This window comes from Rhinopithecus roxellana, chromosome 10 (assembly GCF_007565055.1).
Source record: "Rhinopithecus roxellana isolate Shanxi Qingling chromosome 10, ASM756505v1, whole genome shotgun sequence".
NCBI lineage: Eukaryota > Metazoa > Chordata > Mammalia > Primates > Cercopithecidae > Rhinopithecus > Rhinopithecus roxellana.
In genome coordinates, this window is record NC_044558.1 from 131,974,607 (window position 1) to 132,002,095 (window position 27,489).

At 38.8% G+C, this 27,489-nt stretch overlaps 1 pseudogene; it reads left to right on the top strand.

Annotated features, from left to right (window-relative positions):
• Positions 1–15,677: 15,677 nt before the first annotated feature.
• On the top strand, positions 15,678–17,455 carry LOC104671827 (annotated as a pseudogene).
• The last annotated feature ends 10,034 nt before the right edge of the window (positions 17,456–27,489 follow it).

A 27,489-nucleotide genomic window follows, 5' to 3' on the forward strand; every position in this document is an offset into this window, starting at 1 on the left:
GACAGACATATTAAAGATCAACGTTTCCATTTATCAAGCATTTGCTATGTACCAGGATGTTGGCCAAATGCTTTTTTAAAAATGTGTTTTGTCTCTCCTTCTCACCAAAATCTTGCAAGAAATTTTACATCCCTGTTCTTCAGATGAGAAGATTAAAGCTCAGAAAGGTTAAATGACTTGTCCAAGACCATGCAGTTTTTAAGTGGTTGACCCAGGATGCAAATCCAAACTTGTCCAGTGTCACGCTTGAGCTTTTCCACTTCACGTTGATGCCATGTACATGTTATATTAGGGCCAGTTTTCAGTGGCAAGTATTATTTCATTAAATAGGTAGATATAAAATATCAAATGTATACTATGTTCATGACAGTTATCAGCTATGTTGGTATTCACACTCATGTTGGTCATTAGATAACTGAAATTTCAAAGAAAATCAAAATGTGCTATATATGGAGTGCGTGTGTGTATTTATATGGCATTTATATATATAATGTATATGAAATTGTCTTATTTTGGTGGCAAGGCAATTATGTATTATATATACATATGTATGTATCCAGATGATGTATATAATAATGCATACAATATATTGTTAAGTGGCTACAATTTTTGAATTCCTATCATTTTACAGGCATTGTTCTAGGTGCTTTTTGTGTATAAATGTATTTAATCCTCACAGCCACTCCATGAGGTACATAATTTTATTATATCATTTTACAGATAAGGAAACTGAAGAACTGAGAGGTTATGTAACTAACTTGTCCGAGGTTATACAAATAGCAGGTGAAAGAGCCTGGCTTCAAACTCAGGTAATCTGGCTTCCAGACCCATTCCCTAACCACTCCGCTACACTGTCTTTCAATATATGCACCCAGATGTATACACAACATGCATACATAAATTTATGGGCAGATATATACCATATGCAGCTCTCAAAATATGGGGAAAATAAAGGCATATAACTGACCTCTGTATCATTACCATCCTCATATTCTAGTTGCCTCCTAAGGCAACAAGAAATATTATTGCTAGGAGAGGGCTTTACATTGCCCACAGTATTCAAGATTCTCTAATAAGTTTTCAGTCCATCTCAATCCCTCCAACATATTTGGAGATATTGGGGGAGTGCTAGGAGATATTAGGAGTATACAATGTTTGACCTTAGCCTATTTTCACAGGGCTCATTTTGAATTTATTTGGTCATACACATTGAAAATAGCAGAGACAAGTTACTTGGGAATCCTAAAGAAGAAAGAGAGGGATCTTAATAAGTATCCTGTGACAGCTGGTGTGGTGGCTCATGGCTATAATCCCAGCACTTTGGGAGGCTGAGGCACGCGGATCCCAAGGTTAGGAGTTCAAGACCAGTTTGGCCAACATAGTGAAATCCCATCTCTACTAAAAACACAGAAAATTAGTCGGGTGTGGTGGTGTGTGCCTATAATCCCAGCTACTCAGGAGGTTGAGGCAGGAGAATCGCTTGAACCCAGGAGGCAGAGGTTGCAGTGAGCCAAGATCACACCATTGCACTCCAGCCCTAGTGATAGTGAGAGACTCGGTCAAAAAAAAACAAAAAACAAAAAAAAATCCTGAGACTTAGAGGGAAATTTAGGTGATACAAGAGACCAAATACGTCATCTTAATGGTTATGAATTATCCATTTTTATATTTGTCTAAATTAAGGTAGTTTGTCAACCCTCTCTCTGTTAGTAAGAGAGTAATATACAATGTTGATTTTAAGTTTAGCAATTATGGGCCCAAACACTGATACCCTTCAAAGGAACCTTAAAATACTTCATAAGAGTCCCCGATGAGACAGGTTTATTTACCTGTCTCGTCAAACACAATGTGCATATCAAATTTTGAAGGTGAGCTTCTCTAAACCAACTAGTGTTGAAAAAGTATTTTGAGATTTTCTTCTCTCACTTCTTCTCTTCTAAAATATATAAGGGATTATCTAAGGAAGGAGAAATAACTGACAATAATCTTCCTTGGGCATTCTTAATCCCGGTAACACCTGAGATATAGACATCGAAACTATTAACTTTCCTGGGTCTACTGTACCTCTTCGGAAAAACTGAAAAAGGCACCCTATACCTAACATGCCACACATTAAGCTCTTACTGAGTAAAAAAAAAAAAAAAAAAAAAAAAAACTTTTAAAGCCCTATTACAGATACATATGTTTTCATTTAAAAACTACTATGAAATCGAGTGTTCTTTTATTTAAACATTCCCCTGTGGTTCTATGAATTAAGGATCAGTAGTACCATATTAACAATGGAAAGCCAGACCCAACTGAACTGGTGAAAACAGTTGGTAAAACTGCCAACACTGGTTTTGTTGCCGACGTTGACTGAAATGGGAGGCAGCATATATATTAAAGAATGAATTCTAGTTTTTAAAACTTTCCCATTTTGGTATGCATTTAGAACAAACTTCTCTTTAGCCACAGTTTTGAAAAGTGGAAATAATGTATAAAACCCAGATACTTTGCACAACCAAAACCACGGTCACATTGCTCTTATTATAAGTGAAAAGTGTTTATTATTCTGATTGTTAAACTTTTTCCTTCCTGGGACAAAAACCAGACGGAAAAACAAAATCGATTCTATTCAAGTGAAACAACTCACAGTCGCCACATCTTGTCTCTTAATTTACTGCTTTTCAGTTCTACTTCTCTCCTTTAATTTTAAATAATGAGTATATAATATGGGGGAAGTAGTTTTACACGTATACTGTTTTTTCAATACGTGCATTTGTTTCAGACTTAGCTTACACAATATACTCTGTGTTCTCAGTTGCTATAAAATGTTATAATAAATATATATAGGAGGAGGTTTATATGCAATGAGATACCTTGATTTTATTTATAAAGAAAAGAGTAATGACTCATATGCTTCGCTGCTTCAAAACTGGTAACAGAACTAATTGTCAAGCAAGGAAATAATATTTTAAGCATGGGTCCCAGTAGGGTTTAGGTATTTGGATCTGTGAACACATGATAACTCCCGTTTCTGTTACTTCTTTATAATTTTTGGTACCAAATACAATTTTGGTGGTACCAAATTTTTGCAATTTGGTATCACCAATTGCATTATATAGTATGTGAAATATGGTGAACAAATGAAAGCTCAACAAAAGCACATAAAACAAAGAGGGTGTTTAAAAATATCACTTAAACAGATGTCCTTCTTATTCGAATCTCAGAAGACTATTTGAAGAGCAAATAGATTTTCAGTCTCTAAGTATCTGGGACTTCTGATCCCCACTTCCTTATGATGCTGATCAAATTCAGAACTTCATTCATAGGTTGATTTTTTAAAAAAGAATAAGTTAAATGTTTCCATTCAGACTAAACTATTTTGCATGCACAAAATGGCTACTATCCAGGTAGTTTTGCTCCAGGACAGAGTAATCAACTGGATCACTACTCCACTGACCAGATATGGTCATGAACCACTTCTTTTATTTCAGCCATCTCTTTGACCATGCGATCGGTCCAGTAAATTTTCAGCTATATTTAATATTTTTTACCTAAGCAAGTAAATGATCATACTCTTATATAATAAAAAATATTTGAATCCTGCTGACAGCTTCTGAGTGCTGAGTGTTTACCTGGACATAGGGGCTAACAATGCACTTTTCTGCCTTCCTCTGACAGGAATTTGTAATACAGAAAGCCTTGTAAATTCTCCAAAAAAAAATGAAAGAAATAGTGACAAGATTTATCCAAAACAAGATGAGGGGCAAGGGACATAAATGACAGGGACATAGACAATACCACAAATGAGTATGGTATTGTCTGTGGAAATAAAAATTGCTTTAAGTTGGTTACCCAATAATATACCTAGCTGAAAGGTCTAAGAATGTTGAATTGGCTTGAAAGAAAATGAGAGGAAATCCTCAAATTAACATCTAATAAAGGCTATTTTTGCAAGGTCTAGGTCTACATGCACAAAACACAAGAGAATCTGGATTACAGAGAAAAACAACAAAACTGACTAAACCATTGGAAATAGAACCAACAAGGAAGGAGGAGACAGATGAAGGGTGATTGAATGACTTCTTTGAAAATCGTTTGAGATAAAGGTATTAACCAGCTGTTCTCCAACTTCAAAGAGAATAGAACTAGACATAATGCAGAGCCCTGGAATAGAAGGTAGAAGACCCAGAGATGAATTCCAGCTTATTAAAAGTAAGAGTTATGGATCTTTGTTACAGTTTTAAATTAAAATAACTGTGAAAATGAGGCAAAAAGATAAGACATTAGGGGAATAAAATGGAGCCACAAAAGGTACATCTCACTTTAAAATTCTGTATTCTTATTAACACGATTTATGGAAGACCTACTTGTGCCAGGGACTGTGCTAGATTTGAGCCACACATTTCACTTCAACCTCTTTAGCAGCCAAAAGGAAGAAAACGTGTCCATTTCAATATTTACAATTGCCAGGGAGAAGCCCAATTATTCCTGAAACAAAGACCAAACCAGAACATTTTACTGGGGGCCTTCTCAAGGGCACTGAGTAATATTAACACAAACTTCCTATCAGTGAAAACAGTAAAGAGTTTCTGAGGACCATTTCTTAGATTCCTATAGGGAGAGACATTCCTCTATGGGTCTCACCTGCTGCTGCAGGTCATGCCAGGTAGGCCAAGAAGCAATGACCTGATCACTCTTTACCCAGGCCGTTTCTCAGGGTTATGTTTACAATAATCAAACTTGGCGGGATGAGATAATGTCTCCCTCCAAAACAAAGAGTAGGTGTATTTACTGCTTGCTATAAAAGCATCAGATTCTCCAAGCTTAACTATTCATCTGCCATGTGATCCCACTGTGTGTGCAGCCTATAATGCTTACCATTCCTTAGCATACCACGTTTCTCTTTCCCTGACAGCAACTCTGGGCCATTCTGCTTAGTTCATTCCTTGGGTGCAGCCCAATCAAAAGTGGGCCTAGGGGATTCAAGTTTTAATTCTGCTGGGAATATCTCTTGGGTTTAACAAGGTCATAAGAACAAGATCATAAGAACGATGACCACTTGGTTTAGTACACTGTTCACTGAGCTCCCCTACATGGCCCACATGGGTCAAAATGGGGAGCATAATGGGTCTCTGTAAGTTTTGTGGGAATGCATTGTCTCATGTGTACCTCTTCCTTCTAAACAAAAAAACCTAAGTCTGGATCAGAGGTGATTAGAGAAAAGGAAAGCTCTAACTGGTGGAGTGGACACATCAGTTTTGTGGCTGGGAAAGAAGAATTCCCACACTTGGAGAGGGAATGGCCCAGACATACAGAGAGAACACCTCAGACCAGGAAAGGTGCTAGGTGTGAGGTAGGAACAATTAATGCTCTCCTTGTCCCAGCACCACAGCCTTGCAAGTAATCACATGGTCTGCTTGAGACAAGAAGCTAAAGCCGGCAATACGACATGCTGCTGGTTCATCATCCCCATCTCTATGTTATAAAATCAGAGAAATTCATGAGGACCTGGTTGGGCCCAAACTGTTCTGCCATCAAGAGAATCTTCAGGCTGGGTACAGTGTCTCACACCTGCAATCCTAGTGGCTTGGGAAGACAAGGTCGGAGAATCGCTTGAGCCCAGGAGATCAACACCAGCCTGGGCAATACAGGGAGACCCTGTCTCTACAAAGCAACAACAAAAAATATTTTAATTAGGAGGATGTCGAGTCACATGCTTATAGTCTTAGCTACTGCAGGCCTTAGCTGAGGTGGCAGGATCCCTTGAGCCCAGGAGTTCGAGGCTGCAATGAGCTATGACCATATTGCTGCACTCCATCCTGGACAACAGAGTGAGACACTGTCTCTAAAAAAAAAAAAACAAACAAACAAAAGACAAGAAAGAGAGAAGCTTCAAACATAGACTACTCTTGAATATGTACAAACACACAGATTGATACAACCTTGTTTCATTCTGGCTGATAAAAACTCATCTGCTTCTCCTGGTGCCCTAGCATCCTAAGGTTATGCCATGAATAACATCAAGGCTGCAACTAGTTGGTAACACTACTCAGGTGGCTTAAATGAAACAAGGTATTGGTGATCCAAATCAAATTTCACAACACATCCCTGACTGCAGTGATCTGTGTTTTTATGCAAGGGAAAATGAGCCGTGAATGTCTCTCCATTACAAATGAGGATTGTTTTATTGGTAATTCCCTGTAGTTGTGAACAACAATACCAAAGATCATTTAAACTTCTGTGAGTAATGATGGATAATTGACTGAATTTATACTACATCCTGGCCATCCAACATAAGACATACTGGTCCCCCTAAGATTTACTCACAGCTGGTTGAAACTGGGACCCTCTGAGACTTGGATGAGGTCTATAGAGACTTCTGGTTGGCCTCATGCTACTGCTTAAAGTTTGGTTAATAGAACCCTGTATTAAGTGCTATACAAAACAAATTGAACAGATTTGTTCCCAACCTCTATAGGTCAAGTTTATCAGAGTGACCAACAAAGTGGTATACTCTTATAAAAATTCACTGGAAGCTAAGACTGCATAGGATTGAGGGATGAATTGCTTTAAGAAACAGTCCTCCTACAGGCTTTTGCATCCCTGCTCATCTTGTTGGGCCTGCCAAAAATGCAATGCCCTGATTGCTCTTTACCCAGACCATTACTCAGGTTGTTTGCAGGCAGCAACCTAGAGGATAAGTAATGTCTCTCTCCCAGACAAAAAGCAGACTTGCTTACTGCTTTCGATTAAAATGGTGGATTCCCAAACTCAGTGTCTCCCTTGGGGAACCAATGCAAGCATGCTTGCTCTGCCATGGGGGATAGTCCTTTGTCTGACTCAGGAATCTCATATGTTCTGTGGCAACATCCATGAAACCGTGGTAGGCAGACATATCAGCTTGTAACAGGAGGGTAAGATCAAATCCCAGTCCCTTAAGAAATGTCATGCCAGAACACAGTCCCGTATCATCAATTACTAGGGTTCCCACCTTCCACCCCAAGTACTTCCTTTGTGTTGGTCCCAGGTACTTTGTAATCCCAAGAAGTTGTAGTCATTTTTTACTGTTGTTGTCACCTTCTATGAAAGCCATCTGTGAATGATATTTTTAAGGAGTCCTGGAAGTAATTTTTTTTTTACCCTTTCAGCCAACCTTGATTGTCTGGCATACAAGATAGAGAGGCACTACTAATTACCTACCCAATGCCTATGTTCCTCTTTTCATTAAGAGTCATGATTTGGGTCAACAGTGTGTCCAGCTAACATCCTATACTTCCAGGCCTCTCCCACAGCTGGAGATGGTCAAGGGTCACAATTCTGGCCAATGAAAAAGTCTTTAAGTTAAGTTTCTATTAAAGCTCTTCAAAAGGCAAGCAGACGTAGAGAGCACATGCTTTTGCCCTTCCCCTTCTTCTTGCCTGAAACTTGGGCATAATGTTGGAAGTTAGAGTAGCGATTTCATGGCTAGGAGTGACAAGCGCACGCTAAGGATGACTCAGAAGGAATACGGAAGTGACCTGGATTCTAGAAGTGATGAGAAAGTTTTCCAAGACCCATTGACTACCTACCTCTGGACTTCTCATTATGGGAGGCAAATAAAACCCTTATTTTGGGGCCAATATTTTGCTGTTTTCTGTTACCTGTAACTGAATGCCGTTATTAAGCTTTATAGATAGATATATATTTTTCTTTCAATCTAGCATCTTCCTCATCTTCTGAAAATCTCTCTCTATTTTTTAGGGGTGCGGGTTTTCCCACTGCTTTGGTAGTATGGTCCTTTTCTTTCATGTTCTTCCTTGAAGATAGTGATTGGTTGAGGACTGAATATAAGATCTAAACTTATATCTTCAATGGTATGGTTCAATAGTATAGTTGCTTACTCCCCAGGGCAAGTGACTGGTAAAGAAGTGGACTCACAAAATAAACTGGCCAATCAGAGTCTTTGCTGGTTTTTGTTTGTCTTTATCTGTAGCTAGAAGAAATAGCTTTTTCTTCCCCTCAGGCCCCAAGCTGTGAGGATGTAAGCCCAGGAGCTGCTGTCAGCCATGAATCCAAGTTTATGGAGGCAACCAACCTAAAAGAATGAGTCAGATGCACAGAAAGAGAGCAAGAAAAGTTCTGAGGGCATTTGAGCCTATTATTCCAGCTGAAGAGGTCATCTGAGCTGCCTTTCTATTGTTTGTTTTTTGGTTCTTCCCTTAATTTTGATCCACTCTAGTATCTTTCCAGATTTCATGAATTTTATTTGGCTCCAGTTAGCTCAAGTTCAGTTTTTGCCGTATGCTAAAGAATAGTAACCAATATAAAGGGGAAATGAAAAATGATATAAGAACACATAGAGAGAGTACCTAACTCAGACTTGGTAAGAGCAAGGAAGTTTTCTGGGAGAAATTCCATCCATGCTGGGAGATGAAAGATGAACAGGTGTGAGCCAAAGGAAGCAGAGAAAAGGTGAAAGGAAGGAGTACAACTCCAAAACCCTGGATCCGAACCAGATGTGAACATGGTCTGCTCATTGGTGGAATGGCAAATAGGTTGACTTAGATTACAGAGCCATGAGGAGTGGCAAAGGGACAGGCAGGAGAGTAAGACTAGAAGATAAGTCCTATAGACATCTTTAAAGAAGTTTCTTCACCCTGCAAGTGTAAGCAGAGAAGGAAGGGATGAGATTTGTAATTTCTGAGGATCATTCTGGCTGCAATGTGGAGAATTGGTAGAGAGAAAAATTAAAGGTGTGGGACTGTAAAAAGGCTGCTGCAGTGACACACAGAGAAACGCAGATGGCCTGGAATATGGTGCTATGGCAGATTTGGTCCTCCAAGAAGCAGATGCTAAGATGGAATTAGACATGCAAAGGATTTGTTGGGAGACATGCCTGTAAGGGATGTGAGAACAGGTCTAGGCAGGCAGTGATGCAATGTGATACCTAGGAAAGGAGAGAGGGAAGGAAGCAGGATTGGATGGGAAGGGCCTTAGATGGCACTGTGGCTCTGAGAAAGTCTTGTCTGGCTTGGTCAGTGTATTATCTGTTCTCACACTGCTATGAAGAACTAACTGAGACTGGATAATTTACAATGGGAAGAGGTTTAATTGACTCACAGTTCTGCAAGCTGTACAAAAAGCATGGCTGGGAGGCCTCAGGAAACTTACAATCATGGCAGAAGGCAAAAGGGAAGCAAGCATGTCTTACCATAGCAGAGCAAGAGAGAGAGCGAAGGAAGAAGTGCTACCTACACAGTTTTAAACCATCAGATCTCATGAGAACTCTCTCACTATCACGAGAACAGCAAGGGGGAAATCCGTCCCCATGATCCAGTCACCTCTCACCAGGTCCCTCCCCCAGTGTTGGGAATTACAATTCAATATGAGATTTGGGTGGGGACACAGAGTCAACCATATCAGTCGCGATTTGAGTATCCTGAATAAAGATTGTTCATAGAAAAGTTCTGTATTGGGAGTAGAAGGGCTAGCTCTAGTATCCCCACCATGCTCAGTTATTGTTTGAAAGCAATCCAGAGAGACCATAGTCTCAGCAGGAATGCATGGCAGATAAGCAGTTTCTACTGCTGGAGGTGATCAGCCAACTATACTCTTTAAAGCAGGTTCTCCCATAATTGCCACACTTGAGGACAGAGAAAGTGAGAAAAACAGACAGAACTAAGAGAAATTTAGGCATTCAGTGATCAGGACTTGGCTGAATGAACAAGAGGCTTTTATATGAACATCTGAAATTATTCATTAAAGATTTTTGAGCAAGAGTTTTATAGTCTCTTGGCTAAGGAATTACAGTAAGCTCCCTGAAGATCAGCATAAAGATCATTTAATAGACACTATCCTTAAGTTTATTCATACCCAGATCTGGAGCTGATGTTCCAAGGAGAAATACTTTCGGAGCACCTACTGTTTGCCATTTACCATTCTAGGGGCTAGGGATTCAGTGATACAAAAAAAGAAAAAAAAAAAAAAGATCAAGTATGTGCTCTAAGAAATCAGGAATTCTAGAGGAGAAAGACAGATGCAAAGGAAGTCAGCAATAACATTCAGAAAGATCAGACCAGCCTGGGCAACATAGCAAGATCCCGTCTCTGCAAAAAAAATAAAAAATAAAAAAATAAAAATTAAAAAAAGGTAGCCAGATGTGGTAGTTACTCCCAGGTTACTTGGGAAGCTGGGCCAGGAAGATCACTTGAGCCCAGGAGACTAGGGCTGCAGTGAGCTATGATCGCACCACTGCACTCCAGCCTAGGCAACAGAGCGAGACCCTGTCAAAAAAAAAAAAAAAAATCGGAGAGTGGTAAGAGCTATAAAGAAAATAAAAGAAAGTACAATGATCATGATCAGCTAACTAGGGAGGTGGGGGATTACTTTGAACCAGGAATTAATTTTATTTAGGAAAGACCTTCCTTAATGGTGACTAATGTCATTTATTTATCCTACTTCAGAGTCAGTTCTATGCCTTCTGGAGTACCCTACATTTAGCGATTTCTATGCACCCCTACTACCAAAAATTGGGAACAAACTTGATCTCTTCTTTGGAATGAGAATCCTAGAAACATGAAATGCAAAATCCTCTGTACATCTCACCAGGAGACATCAGACCCTTATGTAAAAACCATTCCTAGAAGACTGCTTTGATACCCACAGTTCTAGAAGAGCACATGCATTTGGCTATTCAGGATCTAGCAACAGCTGCTTGCCCTTCCCTGCTCACTCATTGTTATAAAGATCACGTGAGGTGACGGCTACAAAAGTACATCATAACCTTAAAAGGTAATTACATCAAGTGCTATTGGATTATAAAAACAACTGGTCCAAATTAAAGGTGGTATACACTTGTAGAAATAACCAAGAGGTATTGAATTCCATTGTTGGATGTATTAAATAAAAGCCTAGAAAAAACCATCATTCTTAGATAGACTATTAGATTGGAACGCACTAGGTAGACAAAACTTTGCTGTCCCACTAACAGCATAAAAGCATTGAACAACAAAACACTTATACGTTTATGAAAATTTACCATAATTTCAAGAGAAAGGAAAGATAGTATAAAAAGTAAAATAGACTCATGGAATTGAATGTAACAAAAAACTGTAAGAAATTATGACACAGGAACTGGAACTCTTCTGTCTTCTACATATAAAAGCAAAAAACCTGCCTATTGGAAGCTCATGTAAAGACTTTTTAAGATTCAGTAATCCTTTAAAGTTGAATTTCTTTAAATGTGCCTGGTTAGCACTGGTGTTCATCATCATTCAGTTCCACAGTTTTCAGGAGAGAATGCTCCCCTAAGGCCATTGTCAGAACTTCCAGCCTTGGTCCCTGCTGTAAATGAAGTTTTAGAAATGAGCTTATGGTTATACAGTTTTGAATCATGCAAAATCTTTTTTGAAACTGTTCACCCCATCTTCCTTCTACCACCAATACCCCAATATATTACAATACTAGCAAAATTGAGAGAGGATTACTTCTTAAGAAAATAAAATTAAAATACACCAGTTGAAATCTTAAAATACAACATTTCTATGATAATTGAAGACTAAAAATGTTCTTTTTTTAAATTTTGAAATTTTGCAAAAGACTAGCAAACTAGAATATTTAGTGCCTTTCTCCAGGGGCCACTTTCATATTGAATTGATCTGAAGCAATTATCTATGCTGTATTATGCTGCTGGCATGTAGGAGGAGAAAGGAAACTTCAGAGGAACTAATTCAGTGAACTGTGGCCCTGGCACACAATTAGGATGATGGTACTTTGTCTGACCAAGTTCCAGTGTGGTCAAGTCCATGGCTCCTACAGTTTAGCTGCCAGCTGCAGGTCGAAGTGAAGAAAATTCTAAAACAAACAATCCAGAAGTAACAAGTGAATTTTTGAAAAGAATTTTTAACTTTATTTTTTCTATTTGGAGAATGAGATTGACAATAAAAGTGTTAATAAGGAATTAACATGTATTGAGAACTTTTTTTTTTGTGCCAGGTATTTATGGTGCTAAACTTTTATATACATTATCTCATTTAATCTTCATTATAATCCTAAAAGACGAGTACTATTAATACTGTATATTACCAGTGAGGAGACTGGAGCACGAACAGGATAAGTAACTTTCCCAAGGTCACACAGCTCATATCTGCCTCATAGAAATGCCAGGAAAGGCAAAACAACAACAAATCTCAGTGGTATGCACTGATATTCAAGAAAATGGGACCAGATATGTGAAGAAAAATTTAAACGATTATTGAATATTTTTTAAAAATTTTAAATTTGTTATTATAAATAAGCAGAAAATTAGATTATGAATAAATTATTAAAAATAACTCCAGATGGGTTTCTGGTTTCAGCTCTGACACGTATAAAGCTTAGAAGTCATCACTCCAAAATTCAGTGACTTTTCTGGGACCCATCAGAAAACAGGTCTCAGGGCAAACCATTACTCTAAAATCTGGAGAGAGAGGCACATCCAGAGAATCACAGTCAAGATGTGCTTACCTGAACCAGAAGATTAAGATAAGCCATACATTTGCAGAAACATTTAAATGGTAATTTTGATGACTTGCTGGAGGCTGTGTGCGAACTAGTATGAGAGTTAGAAATATTCTATCTTAAACAGCACCCGCCCAACTTTGGATTAGTATAAGAGTTAGAAATGTTCTATCTTAAACAGCACCCACCCAACTTTGGTGGACCACGAACCCCACCAGGTTCTCATGATGAAGATCCATGTTCTCCTAGCTCTGGCAAGGTAGTAGACAGGTAATCACTGTGAAATAGCACTCAGAGCCTTCTCCATAACAAAAGTCTATTCTACCAGAGCCTTATTCCTGTTGGGAGAAGGACATTTCTCCCACTGCAGTCCCCTATAGCCTTGTGGTCTCATCTATCTCACCTAAGAGGGGGAAAACATAGTAGGGCTTCAAGGAAATAGATGGGGAACCCTGCAGCCAGGAAAAGGAGTGGGGAGCTAGGGGACAGGGAGCAAGATAGGGAAACTATACCACAGGAGAAACGCTTGTGATGGTCTCAGACCCAAGACACAGGCCCGCTAAAAAACATATTTCATCAGATTATAGAATGTTCTCCCCTCACCCACACTTTACCACCACCATAATAGGGTGTCAGTACAATAACAGTGGATTATAGTGCAAGATAGAGATATTTCTCTGGGAAGGAATATTTAGGGAAGCCCAAAGTCAGGAGAGACAAAAGCAAGAATGCTAGAAGAATTTAAAGCCTCTGCCATGTACAGCTACATCAAACACAGATCCAGCCTGACTCCTAGCTATATTAATATAAATACTCATGGGAAAGCCCTATTTATCTCAGTTCCTAATATCCAGTACAACCTGCCCAGCTCTCAATAAAAAAATTACAAGGCATGCCAAAAGGCAAGAAAAACTCAGTCTGAAGAGAAAAAGCAATCATTAGAATTAGATTCTGATATTAGAGATTGAAATGATCAGATGGAAATTAAAATAGCTATGATTAATATGCTAAGGGCTCTAACGGAAAAGAAGACAACATAAAATAACAGATGGGCAATGAAAGAGAAAACTGGAAACTGTAAGAAAGAATCAAAAGGAAATGTTAACAGTCAAATGCACCAGAACAGAAATGAAGAATGGCTTTGATGAGTTCATCAGTGATTGGATGTTACTGAACAGAGAAATAGTGAACATAGGTCAATAGAAACTTTCTAAACTGAAATGCAAAGAGGAAAAAAAATGAAAAACAGAATAGAACATCCAAGAACTGTGAGATCATTTCAAAGATGTAACATATGCATCACTGGAATACCAGAAGAAGAAGAAAGTAAGAACAGGCAGAAGAAATAGTTGAAGTAATATTGGTCACAAACTTTCCAAAGTTAATGGCAGACACTGTACGGGCTTGAAGACTGCACCACCTCAATTAATTTCCATGCAGAACCCCAGAATGTGACCTTACTTGAAAATAGGGTCTTTGTGGATGTAATTAGTTAAGAAGAAGTCATACTGGATTTGGGTGGGCCCTAAATCCAGTGAATGCTATCCTTATAAGAAGGTAATGTGATGACACAGACACACACAGAGGAAAGATGGCCATGTGAAGATAGAGGCAGAAATTGAAATGATGCAGCTACCAGCAAGGAACGCCAAGGATAGCCAGCAACCAGATGCTGGGAAGAGGCAAATAAGGATTCTCTCCCCAGAGAAGTTTCAGAGGGAGCATGGCCCTGCTAACAGCTGCATTTCAGACTTTCAGCCTCCAGAACTGTGAGGGAATACATTTCTGTTGTTATCAATGGCTTAGTTTGTGATAGGTAATTTGTTATGGCAGCCCTAGAAAATTAATACAGTTACCAAACTACAAATTCAGGAAGCACAGATAATACCAAGATGAATAAATACTTTCAAAAACCCCTATCTAGGCATACCATATTCAAACTGCAGAAAACCAAAGTCACAGAGAAAATCTTTTAGAAGAAGCTAGATGACAGGAAATAAGCCAGAAAAGCAAAGGTAAGAATTACAGTGGACTTATTAGAAACCAGAGAAGCAAGAGAGTGAAGTAAAAAATTTAAAGCATTGCAAGAATAAATTCCACCATCCTGGAGTTCTATACCCAGCAAACTTTGTCCTTCAAAAGTGAAGAAGGAAGACTTTCTAAGACAAACACAAACTGAAGATATTCATTCCTAGCAAACCTGACCTACAAAAAAATATTAAAAGAAATTCTTCAAGCAGAAGGAAAATGAGAGAGGTCAGAAACTTGAGTCTACTATATAAAGAAAGGAAGAGAATTAGAGAAGTAATAAAGGAAAGTAAAATAAAGTTTTTAAATTATCAAGTGATATAAAAAATAATAGTTTGTATAAAGAAATAATAGTATGTTATTAATGTTTTGGGTGATTATGGCAAATGGTTAAATTAAATGAATGGCAGTAATGTCACAAGGGACAGAAAGGAAGAACTGGGAATACTCTTCTGTAGGGAACCTCCAGTACATTTGAAGTGCAATAGCATTATTTGAAGGCACATGTAGATTATTTTAAAACTCATATCTTAAAATCTAGGGAAAACCACAATTTTTAAAAAACTGTATGATTTATACATGAAGAGAGAAGATAAAATGAAATCATATAAAATGCTCAGTTAAACCAGTAAATGCAGAAAAAGAAGGGGCAAAAAGAAATAAGAAATTCAATAAAGAGAAAATAGTTACAGATATGGCAAATATTAATCCAATTACAGTTGACTCTTGAACAGTGTGGGAGTTAAAGGCGCTGTCCCCACATGCAGCTGAAATTTTGTGTATGACTTTTGACTATGCAAAAACTTAACTACTAATAGCCTACTGTTGACTGGAATTCTTAACAATAACATAAAGAGTCTTTTAACACCTATTTTGTATTATATATATTATATACTGTATTCTTACAATAAAGTAAACTAAAGAAAAGAAAATATTATTAAGAAAATTTTAAGGAAGAAAAAATTTATTTACCAATCAGGTGGAAGTGGATCATCCTAAAGGTCGTCATCCTCATCGTTTTCATGTTGAGTAGGCTAAGGAGGAGGAGGAAAATAAGGTAGCAGTCTTGCTGTCTCAAGGGTGGCAGGGATGGAAGAAAATTTGTGTATAAGAGAAGCCACGCGTGTAACTCGAAAGCGGACTTCCGGGTCACGGCGGAGCCGGCTTTCACGTGGAGGCCGGGAAGTTTGGCCCACCGGAATGATCGCCAAGACACACAAAGTAAACCTGGGCCCTGGGCTCCTAGAGAAGAAAAAGAAGGCCGGGCGCGGTGGCTCAAGCCTGTAATCCCAGCACTTTGGGAGGCCGAGACGGGCGGATCACGAGGTCAGGAGATCCAGACCATTCTGGCTAACACGGTGAAACCCCGTCTCTACTAAAAAATACAAAAAACTAGCCGGGCGAGGTGGCGGCGCCTGTAGTTCCAGCTACTCGGGAGGCTGAGGCAGGAGAATGGCGTAAACCCAGGAGGCGGAGCTTGCAGTGAGCTGAGATCTGGCCACTGCACTCCAGCCTGGGCGGCAGAGCGAGACTCCGTCTCAAAAAAAAAAAAAAAAGAGAAGAAAAAGAAGAAGAAAGTGGTCAAAGAACCAGGGACTCAATATTCAATTTTAAATAATGATGATTACTTTGCCCATGTTTCTCCTATAAAAGCCACAGCCCCCTCTAAGAATGGTTCCCCACAAAACTGCCACACTTGCTTTGATTATCCTATTTATGCTGGAGGTTACAAATTATTTTGTGTGAAAAGTCAGGTCTTGGTGATCACCTGAGATGCCTCTAGTGAAGAAAAAGAAGAAGAGAAGGGTGTCAGCACCCTTTGCGAGGAGCACGTAGAACGTGAGACCACGCTGCGTGCCAGACGGACAGAGAAGTCATCCAGCCCAAGGAAGCAGGTGCTTGGCACTTGGAGTTCCTCAGTGGGAGAAGAAAAAGAAGTCACCTCTGGCCATGTCCCATGCCTCTGGGGTGAAAATCTCCCCAGACCCAGCCAGGGTGAGGAGGAAACCAGAGTTGGCAAGAAGCTCAAAAACTTAAGAAGGCAAAAAAGGTGGCCCAGGACCCCACAGCCTTCTCAGTCCCGGACCCTTGGTTCTGCGAGGTCGGGGATGCTGTGGACACTTGCTCAGTGGGGAAAGAGGGTGAGGAATAGGTGGCCTTGGGGCAGAAGCGGAAGCAGAGGAGCCCCAGGGAACACAGAGGGAAGGTGAAGAAGAAGAAAAAAATTCCACCGGGAGGGAGACGCCCTCCCAGGCCACTCCAAGCCCTCCAGGTCCATGGAGAGCTGCCCTAGGAAACGAAGTAAAAAGAAGCCAGTCAAAGTGGAGGCTTCGGAATACATCCCCTTAGGCGATGACCCTAAGGCTCCTGCGAAGAAAAAGGTGAAGTCCAAGAAGAAGGTAGAGCGTCAGTCACTGAGGATCCGGCTCTGAAAAGGAAGAAAAAGAAGAGGAAAGAGAGTGGGGTAGCAGGAGAACCTTGGAAGGAGGAAACAGACACGGACTTAGAAGTGGTGTTGGAAAAGAAAGGCAACATGGACGAGGCGCACATAGACCAGGTGAGACGAAACACCTTGCAAGAAGAGACTGATCGCGAGTCAGGCAAAACGGAAGCTTCTGAAACCAGGGAGTGGACCGGAACCCAGTTTGGCCAGTGGAATACCGCTGGTTTTGAAAACGAGGAACAGAAACTTAAATTACTCAAACTTTTGGGTGGCTTCAAAAACCTGTCGCCTTCGATTAGCCCCCACCCCCACCCTGCGGCCCCACCCAGCCCCATTGCAAGGTCCAACATGGCCCTCAGCAAGAAGGTGGCCGACAGCCTGCAGCAGAGCCTGCAGCGGGACTACGACCTGGCCATGAGCTGAAAGCACAGCCGCGGAGCCGGCCTCAGCTTCTCCACCATCCCCAACAAGATGTTTTATACTGACAGGAACACTTCCAAGTCAGTCAAGCTGGAAGATTAAACTCTAGAGTTTCTTCCCCCCAAAACTGCCACAATTGTTTTGATTATCCCATTTATGCTAGCGGTTACAAATTATTTTGTATGAAAAGTCAGATCTTGGTAATGACCTTGAACAACAGTAGGATATAAATAACTCCAGTAAGCTTAGCGTTCCAATAATGGAACAGTAGGCATAAATGGGTTATTCAGTTGTGCAGATGAAAGCCATCTGACAGTTGGCTCACATTGAACACCTGTGGAGATTAAGGACAAGGACAACTATCTTGATAGGCTTAGATGAACTGGGGTGGGGCAGCTCATGTTTCAGGAGCCAGGAGAACATGTGAGAGGCTAAAACCTCCTGTTTTCTGTGTTAAAACATTCCATCCCTGTCTGAGATATCAATGTGTACAGATAACCTTTGTTGAGTGTTTAGCAGGTGCTAGGCACATACTGGTGTTTTCCGTAATGTATTTAATCTTCATAATGATGAAATGGGTGCCATTATTATCCCCATCTTATACATAGGCAACTGAGGTTCAAGGATAAAGTAATAAAATTGCCTGGGGTCACCCAAACACTAAAAGAGAGAGAGAGAGAGAGAGAGAGAGAGAGAAATCACACAGTTCAAACCTGTATTGGTCAAATGTCAACTGTATATCAATAATTCCTTAAATGTGAATCGTCTAAATACACCAATAAAAGACACTACTGTCATAGGGGATAATAACAAGATACAACTATATGTTATCTACAAGAAACGCACTTTAAACTTAAACACTCAGGTTAAGAGTAAAGGGATGGAAAAATATATAACATGCTAAAAGTCATCAGAAGAAAGCTGGAGTAACTAAATTAATTTCAGACAAAGTCAACTCCAGAATGAGCAACATCATTAGGAATAAAAAGGGGTACCACATAAGGATAAAGGGAACAATTCTCCAAGAAGAGAACAATCTTAAACATGTAAGCATTACCAAGAGCGTCAAAATACATAAGAGAAGACTAATAAAAATGAAAAGAGAACTAGACAAATCCATTGTTAGAGGTACAGACTTCACCATCCCCATGTCACTGTTATGGGTGGCGAATCCCTTTGATAGAGCCAGTGGGCAAAAATCAATATTATAGATTACCTGAGCAGTATTATCAATCACCTTGATCTAATGACATCTATAGAATACTCCATCCAACAGCAGAATTTACTTCATCTCAAGCTTCTGAAGAACATTCACCAAGGTACACCACGTTTTGACCATAAAACACACCTCGACCGGGCACGGTGGCTCAAGCCTGTAATCCCAGCACTTTGGGAGGCCGAGACGGGCGGATCACGAGGTCAGGAGATCGAGACCATCCTGGCTAACACGGTGAAACCCCGTCTCTACTAAAAATACAAAAAATTAGCCGGGCGAGGTGGCGGGCGCCTGTGGTCCCAGCTACTTGGGAGGCTGAGGCAGGAGAATGGCGTGAACCCGGGAGGCGGAGCTTGCAGTGAGCTGAGATCTGGCCACTGCACTCCAGCCTGGGTGACAGAGCAAGACTCCGTCTCAAAAAAAAAACAAAAAAACAAAAAAACAAAAAAACACACCTCAACAAATTTAAGAACATAAAGATTATACAAAATGTGTTCTCTGACCGCAGTTTAATTAAAGTAGAAATCAATAGGAAAGATGTCTAGAAAAGTCCCATATATTTGGAAATATAAATATTTAAAAAGCATACCTCTAAATAATTCATGGGCCAAAGAAGAAGTTCCAAGAGAAGTTTAAAAACATTTCAAACTAAATGAAACTGAAATTATAATTTACTAAACTTTGTGGGGTGTAGCAAAGAAATGTTTGAAAGAAAATGTATGGCATTAAATGCATATATTGTAAAAGAAAAATATCTAAAATGCGATATTTCAGCTTACCTTAGAAAATTAGAGAGGAGAAAATTAAGCCTAAAACAAGCAAAAAAGTTAATATTTCATCAGAAATCAATAAAGTTAACAGAAAAATAGGATAACAAAGAAATACTATTAAAAAAAACTGTATACCAATAGATTGGATAACTTAAATGAAATGAACCATTTTTACATGGAAAACACAGACTACCAAAACACCAGTAGATACAGATAGCCTGAATAACCTTAGAGCTAGTAAAGAAATTGGATCAATAATTATTAACCTTTTAAAAAAGAAAGCAGAAGGCCCAGATGCTTTCATTGGTGAATTCTACCAAACATTGAAGGAAAGAAAGAACATCAGTTCTCCACAGTCTCCTTTAGAAGCAGAGGGAATACTTCCTAACTCATTCTATAAGGCCTTGCCCTAATACTAAAATCAGATGGAGACATTATAAGAAAAGAAAGTGACAGACCACTATATCTTATGAACAAAGACAGACAAAAAATCCTCAACAAAATATTAGAAAATCAAATCCAACAATATATAAAAAGAATTATATCCCACATCCATGTAGGAGTTACTCTAATTATGCAAAGCTAATTTAACATTCAAAACTCTATCAATGTCATCTGTCACAACAACAGGCGGAAAAAACATTGTATGGTCATATCAATTAATATAGAAATATAGTCTGCAGAACTCATACTTAAAACAGACCATAATGTGGAAAATACCTTACAAGTTTTAAAACCATAATTTAGTTTTAGGCCTCTTAATCAAAAGTGGATAGTGAATTTATTTTCAGCTATCATAAGAGCTTTACACCTGACTTTTGAAATTAACATAGTCTACATATCTAAATACATGCTAAAATATTAATTTCTTCTGTTTTTATTATTATAAAATTGTGTCTTATCTGTTTTTTAACATATGGAGGTATACAGTCTCTTTCAGAATCTGATAAAATCTATGGGCCTGAAAACTCAAACACACAAAGAATGTGTTCATATTATTTCAGAGTTCTGATTTAATTTTTTACTCTTTTATAACAACTTAGATCAGTGGTCACATCCCTTATTATTGTATCCCATTTTGCTTTAGGACAAAAATCACAAGATCTTACTATTGTGTTGAGACTCTGATTTTTTAAGGAATCATTCCTTTAAAAACTGTAAGAATTTTACATTTAATTTAGGATTTTACTCCATAGCTTGATCAAGATTAAAATGCAAGAAAGGAACCTGAGAAAAAAACAACCCTGCAATAACTAAAAAGATTAGCTACATTATGTGTTCATCTAAAGGAGTAAATATTATAAAGTCCTGGTCTAAAATTCATGCATATATTCGTTCATTCATTCCACTAATGCTATGACCAATACTAGACCACTTTGGGCTTGCTTTGGTTTAGACACATGTACTTCTTCTGTACCTGAATAGACTACTAATCTATCCTCAAAACCTCATTATTTATGTTTATTTTGGCTGTGTGAGCCAACAATTGAAACTTATTTTTAAAGATGAAAGAAAATTGTTTTGATCAATTATCAGAGATTCTAACAAATAAACTACCGCGGTGTTGTTGAGGATTCTCTGTATTACCTTAATTAGGAGTAACTTAATTATCAGTGAGAATAAAGCAAGGGAGGCATATAATATCGCCCAGGGAACTGTCTGACTGATGAGCTCAGATTTGAGGAAGATAAGCACACTTCACAAAGAGGTGAGGTAAGAAGGAATGCCAAACAATGACATGAATATGTGAAAACATTATCCAAAAAAATAAAAGTCCAGAATAAGTTGAGATTATTGGGAAAGGAAAAAACCTTGAAGCCAACCAAATAAGATTTTTAGCTACTTAGCAGAAAAACAAAAAGGAAGAATTAGGTCTCTCGTTCAAGATAATTTACATAATTTTGACAGATGAGAGGGTAGTAGGCCAATGGCATCATTCTTATACTCTTTCCATCTTTCTATTAAGAAGGGTCTTACAGGCCAGGCATGGTGGCTCACGCCTGTAATCCCAGCACTTTGGGAGGCCAAGGCTGGTGAATCACGAGGTCAGGAGATTGAGGCCATCCTGGCTAACACGGTGAAACCCTGTCTCTACTAAAAATACAAAAAATTAGCCGGGCGTGGTGGCAGGTGCCTGTAGTCCCAGCTGCTCGGGAGGCTGAGGCAGAGGAATGACGTGAACCTGGGAGGTGGAGCTTGCAGTGAGTGGAGATTGTGCCACTGCATTCCAATCTGGGCGACAGATAGAGACTGTGTCTCAAAAAAAAAAAAAAAAAAAAAATAGTCTTACAAAACTGGAAAGTGTAGAGTAAACGTGGCCAAAAGGCAGTTGAAGTACAAAATATGCAGAAATAACAAGAGATTACCTATTGCACTAAAATAATCCAGACCTTCCCGTTCAGATAAATCACATCCCAGGGTACTGTAATACTTGTAGATGACCTAGTAAATTATAGTTACCCCTTGGTGGTTCCAGAACTCCATCCCCCAAAAATACCAAAATTCATGGACGCTCAAGTTCCTTATATAAAATGACTTGGTATTTACAAATGGCCTACACACATCCTCCCGTATACTTTAAATCATCTCCACATTGTTTATAATACCTAATACAATGCTATTTAATAGTTGTTATTCTGTATTTTTAGAGAATAATAACAAGAAAAAAGTTTTCATGCATGTTCAGTACAGATACAACGATCCATTTATTTTTCTGAATATGTAGGTTGGTTGAATCCACTGATAGAAAACCCATGGATAAGGAGGACAGACTGTCCCATTAGTAATCTCCAGAAATTGTGATGATCTATGTATGTCTATCTGTAAAGACCTCTAATGCATGTCTTCAAGTGAAATAGGAGTGAAGATGAATTGTGTGATCTCATTTATGTAAGAAAGTAATAACATACATACATATTAATCTATATTTATTTAAAAATAACTAGAAGGATTATATCAGTATTCATCACTGGTGTTATTCAAAATATAAAAATGAGTCTGGGCATAATGGCTCACACCTATAATTCCAGCACTTTGGGAGGCCAAGGCAGGCAGATTTCTTGAGCTCAAGAGTTCGAGACCAGCCTGGGAAATATGATGAAACCCTGTTTCTACAAAAAGTACAAAACTAGTTGAGTGTGGTGGTACACGCCTGTGGTCCTAGCTACTTGGGAGGCTGAGGTGGAAGGATGGGTTTAGCCCAGAAGGTCGAGCCTGCAGGGAGCTGAGATCATGCCATTGCACTTCAGCCTGGGTGACAGAGCAAGACCTTGTCTGAAAAAAGATTATATATAATATATGTATATATATTTATGTAATATATAAATGAAAGGTAAATATATATAAAAATGAAAGCAGAAACAAATAATAAGGCATCTATGTAATAGAAAAGCATGGAGAATGATAAAATGGAAGTGAGAGGAAATGCTCAATTAGACAAATAGTAAAGTCCCTTTCCCTTTTAAGATTATGTATACACACACACATATCCCTATGCATAAGCAGGATGCAGTGCAAAATTAAAATGTTTGCTCCATGTTCAAAAATTACCAAAAATTTTAATCCTGATACAGCATAGAATTAAATCAAGAGTGGGACCCTTCTATGCATGTAGCCCTGTGGAACTGCAAAGGTTGCATATCCATGATATACATAATGTCCCATATTCCTGTGTATATACACATGCATATACATGCATACACATAGTTATATACATATGTATGCAAAGGTGTACAGTATATATTACCTTCTTCTCTAAAGGTATAATCTTTGCACATATATACACAAATGTATACCTATATGTATTCCTTGTGTGCAAAGACTATATCTTTAGAGAAGAAGGTAATGTATACCATACATCTGGAGGTCCAGTTTTGAATGCTAACATGCCCTGTGATCCAGATATTTTGTACTCATTCCTTCCCCCACTAGCCTGGATGCATCATCCCTCCCAGTCTTCTTATCCAGAGCATCTCTTCCTATTGCCTGTAACTCATATTTTCGGAGTCCTAGCTCCCCCTTGTAGTACTCTTTATATTTTAATAGCAAACATCAGAAGCAATGATAAAAAAAAAACTCTAAGTTAATTAATGGGGTGCAAATTATATGTGAGGAGTTTGTCATAAGATTGAAATCAAGACCTATGTATTTACCTCTTCTCTTCTACATTTTCCCAAGGTAACATTACTACTCATGAGAAAGAAACAATTTCTAGGTACTTATTATGCTATAACTGCACTACAGTCTCAGCCAGCAGAGTGTGAATAAGTTCTAAGGCTTCTTCATAGCTTCTATATCACGCTGAGGGACGACAAATAAATAAATTAATGCCAAGCTCTGTACCACTAGGTAATTTTGAAAGAAGACCCAATGCAAATACTGTCCAGATGAAACATAAGCTTTTATAACAAGTGAGTTCCAACTGCCAGGGTTGGAAGGTACCTAAATCTTAAAATGAAGCAAAGCATTATCTATTAAATAATGACTCTGTGTTAATCACTATACATGCATGTTTTCAGTTAATCTTCCTAATAATCCTTAATTAATTTATATTAATATCTTTATTTTATAGATGAAGAAACTGAGGAACAAAGCCGGTATATATTTTCTCAGTTTCACATAGACTAAATTTTGGATCCAGTTTGTTTGACTTTAGAAAATGTAAATTTACTGACCAGATTATACTGTTTCCTGGGCCTTAAATGTTGTCTAATACATTGATCGTTTTAAGGAATCCCTTAACACCTAACCCAGTGGTTTTCCAAGCCTTTCCTTGAAGTTCTTCTATTGGGGAATGAACTCCTGTAAACTAACTAATTCTAAGTTCAGTCACTATTTCTTTATATTGAACCAATATCTATTTCCTTGTAACATCAATTTATTAGCTCTAGCTTTACCATTCATGAGAACGTCTGATTTCTTTTCCATTTAATAGCCCTTCAGGTATTTGATGAATAAATTGAGCTAACTTTCATTGTTTATGAACCTTCTCTTCTATAGGTAATATTTCGGGTACAACTCATGGGGAATCGTTTTGAATTTCCTTACTCAAAGATTATTCCCTTTCAAATGTAGTCTAGTTTGTCAATGTTTCCCAGAACCTCAGAACTGAATGTAACACACCAGAATTGTTCCAGCCAGCTCTGAGAGCAAGACAATCACTTCCCTCATTCAAGCCATTACAAGTCTATTACCACATTCAAAAAGGCCATTAGCTTTCTCAGCAGCCACATCATATTGCTGGGTTTTATTGAAATAAAAATCCATGAACCTTTGTTATTCAGGTGCCAATAAGCCATGCGCCTTTCAGTTGACAGGAATGCAGCTGTGTGTGTGTTTGTATGTGTCTGTGTGTGTCAGAGAAAGAGAGAGAGATCCAAGGGTTATGACCTAAATTTACCTATATTAAGTTTCATGCTGTTAGATTTGGTCCTTCTTTGCAGATGTTAGAGTTTCTGGTTTTGGCTTTTGTGAATCTTAATTCCATCATACATGGATTTCTCTCTACTCCCAAAATAATACTCACATGCAAATTTGATGAGCATTCCTTTATATCTTCATCTAAGTCTCCGACAAATAATGATAAACTAGACAAGACAGAGCCCTTTGGCTTGCCTCTAGCGATCATCCTCTAGGTTGACACAAGTACTTTAACATTAGTTTTTGGACATACAACTAATAATCTATAAAAATACAAGAGTATGTAGCCCATAGTTCTTCATTCTCTCTAATGGTATTCATGAAAGACAAGGAGACAGAAGAGAAAATGGTGGTTTATTCCTGCCTGGGAAGTGCTCTCTTGACAGCACAGCTGATTTACAGGTTTTCAAGTCAAGAGAGTTGAGCAGCCCTCCCACAGCTCCCTAGGAAAGTAGGCTTTCCCTCTTTGAAGTTGAATTGAAAACAAACTTGGGCAATCAGCTCAGATTTTCTTTGTTCTTCATTAGTTTTGGAAACAAAACAATAAAATTCTTCAGCAAACCACCCCTATCTCTCCCCTACACATACAAACTCTGTGTTAGGAACCAGAGTCCTAAGTAAGGTTTATTTTCAGGATCATCCACATTTATTTTTTACTTTATCCCATTTACCAGTGTGTTATGAGCAATAAGCCACTGAACTAGGTAGGGAGCTAAAATGAGGAAGCAAGTTCTTTGCTTACAAAACTGCCCATCAAGCAGTGACCTAGGACTCTAGGCAAGTGTCACAGAATTTTGAAGAAGATGAATTAAAAGTGTTACTTACCTGTGGATGTTTCCTGGTTAACTAATGCCTCAACATTTCCTGAAGGAAGGAAAAAGAAGTCTCCCACATAAAGCCAATGATAGGAGATTCAACATTCTCTATCCTTCCCTGTGTAGGCTGGGAAGAAAAAATGCTGTCTGGAGCAATTCAGAAAGAGCTACCATACAATAAAATACAAATTATTTGTCATAAATTTAAAAAATTGTTGTTACACTTTACTCTCATCATGGTATATCATATGAACTTGTATTTAAAAGACTTTTATTCTAGCCCATGTTTCCTCCCTTCAACTTATCTTTGCCACACCATCCCAGTAATCCGAGATTTGGTTTGTTTCTATTTTGTGTGTGTGTGTGTGTGCGTGTGTGTGTATGCACATTGGTGCATGCTCTCACTGCTTGCTCTCTATAGCCCTGTCTACTTCCCTCACTCCAGCTGATTTGATGATTCTTTTGCTGTAACTGTTGGCCAGCTCTGCACCTTGGCTCTCCTGAGAAGAAGAGCAGGTGAACCCTCCTCTGTGGTCTCAGGGCGACTGGTGACATCTGCACCACCAGCAGCAGCAACAGATAAATCCCCTGGGCACATAGGTGGGGAAGAGAGGAGAGAGGGGTCTTCTATTCTTCACACCTCCTCAATCTATTTCTATTTTTTCATCCCCTGCTTTTTTTCCCTACTCCACTTCTCATCAATTTTTCATTCTTGCTCTTTTTTCTCTTTTAAGTCTTTAATTCCCTTTTTGCTGTTTCATAAAAACTGGCTTCTCCTGTCTCTTTTTGTTTTTCATTTGTTTGGTTTTTTGAGACAAAGTCTCGCTCTTGTCCCTGAGGCTGGAGTGTGATGGTGTGATCTCAGCTAACTGCAACCTCCGCCTCTTGGGTTCAAGCCTCTTGCCTCAGCCTCCTGAGTAGCTGGGATTACAGGCGCCTGCCACAATGCCTGGCTGATTTTTGTATTTTTAGTAGAGATAGGGGTTTCACCACGTTGGCCAGACTGGTCTTGAACTCCTGACCTCAGGTGACCTGACCACCTCGACCTCCCACAGTGCTGGGATTACAGGCATGAGCCACCACACCTGGCCTGTTTGTTTTGAGACGGAGTCTCGCTCTGTTGCCCTTGCTGGAGTGCAATGGCACGATCATGGCTCATTGCAGCCTCGACCTCCCTGGGCTCAGGTGATTCTCCCACCTCAGCCTCCTAAGTAGCAGGGACTATGGACATGTGCCACCATGCCTGGTTAATTTTTTGTTTTGCTTTTCGTAGAGACAGAGTTTCACTATGTTGCCCAGTCTAGTCTCAAATTTCTGGGCTCAAACGATCGCCCCCCTCAGCCTCCCAAAGTTCTTATTTGCTGTCTCACCATCCTATCTATGTCTTCAGACAACTTTCTTCTCCAATCTGTATCATCTCCTTTCTTCTGTGTAGTCTGCAGGCTCTCACATTCATCCTTTCCTGTTCAATCACCAAATTGTTTACATTCGCTCATCTTCAGCCACTGACTTTTTGGTTCACAAATACCGTTTTTCTTCTATTCTTCTTATTAGTAAGTTTATTCTTGGATGAAAGTTTAGGAATTCATATTCAGTACATTGGAAACTTTGACAAAGACATAAAAGATACACTACCATCTAGGGCTGCCAGACTTAGTAAGACAAAAGAGTCATGCACACACACTCACACATGCAATTTAAATGTTCATTTCTGACTTTTAAAAATGAATAAGTATAATAAAAAAAAGAATGATTTTTTTAGTATAAGCATGTCCCATCAGTACATTTATGCTAAAAACTTATGTCATTTTTCTGAACTTCAAATTTAGCTGCGTTTTCTATATTTCATGTGATAACCCTACCACTACTACATTTGGTCACATTCTCTGTTAATAAACAAATACTTACCAAATCCAC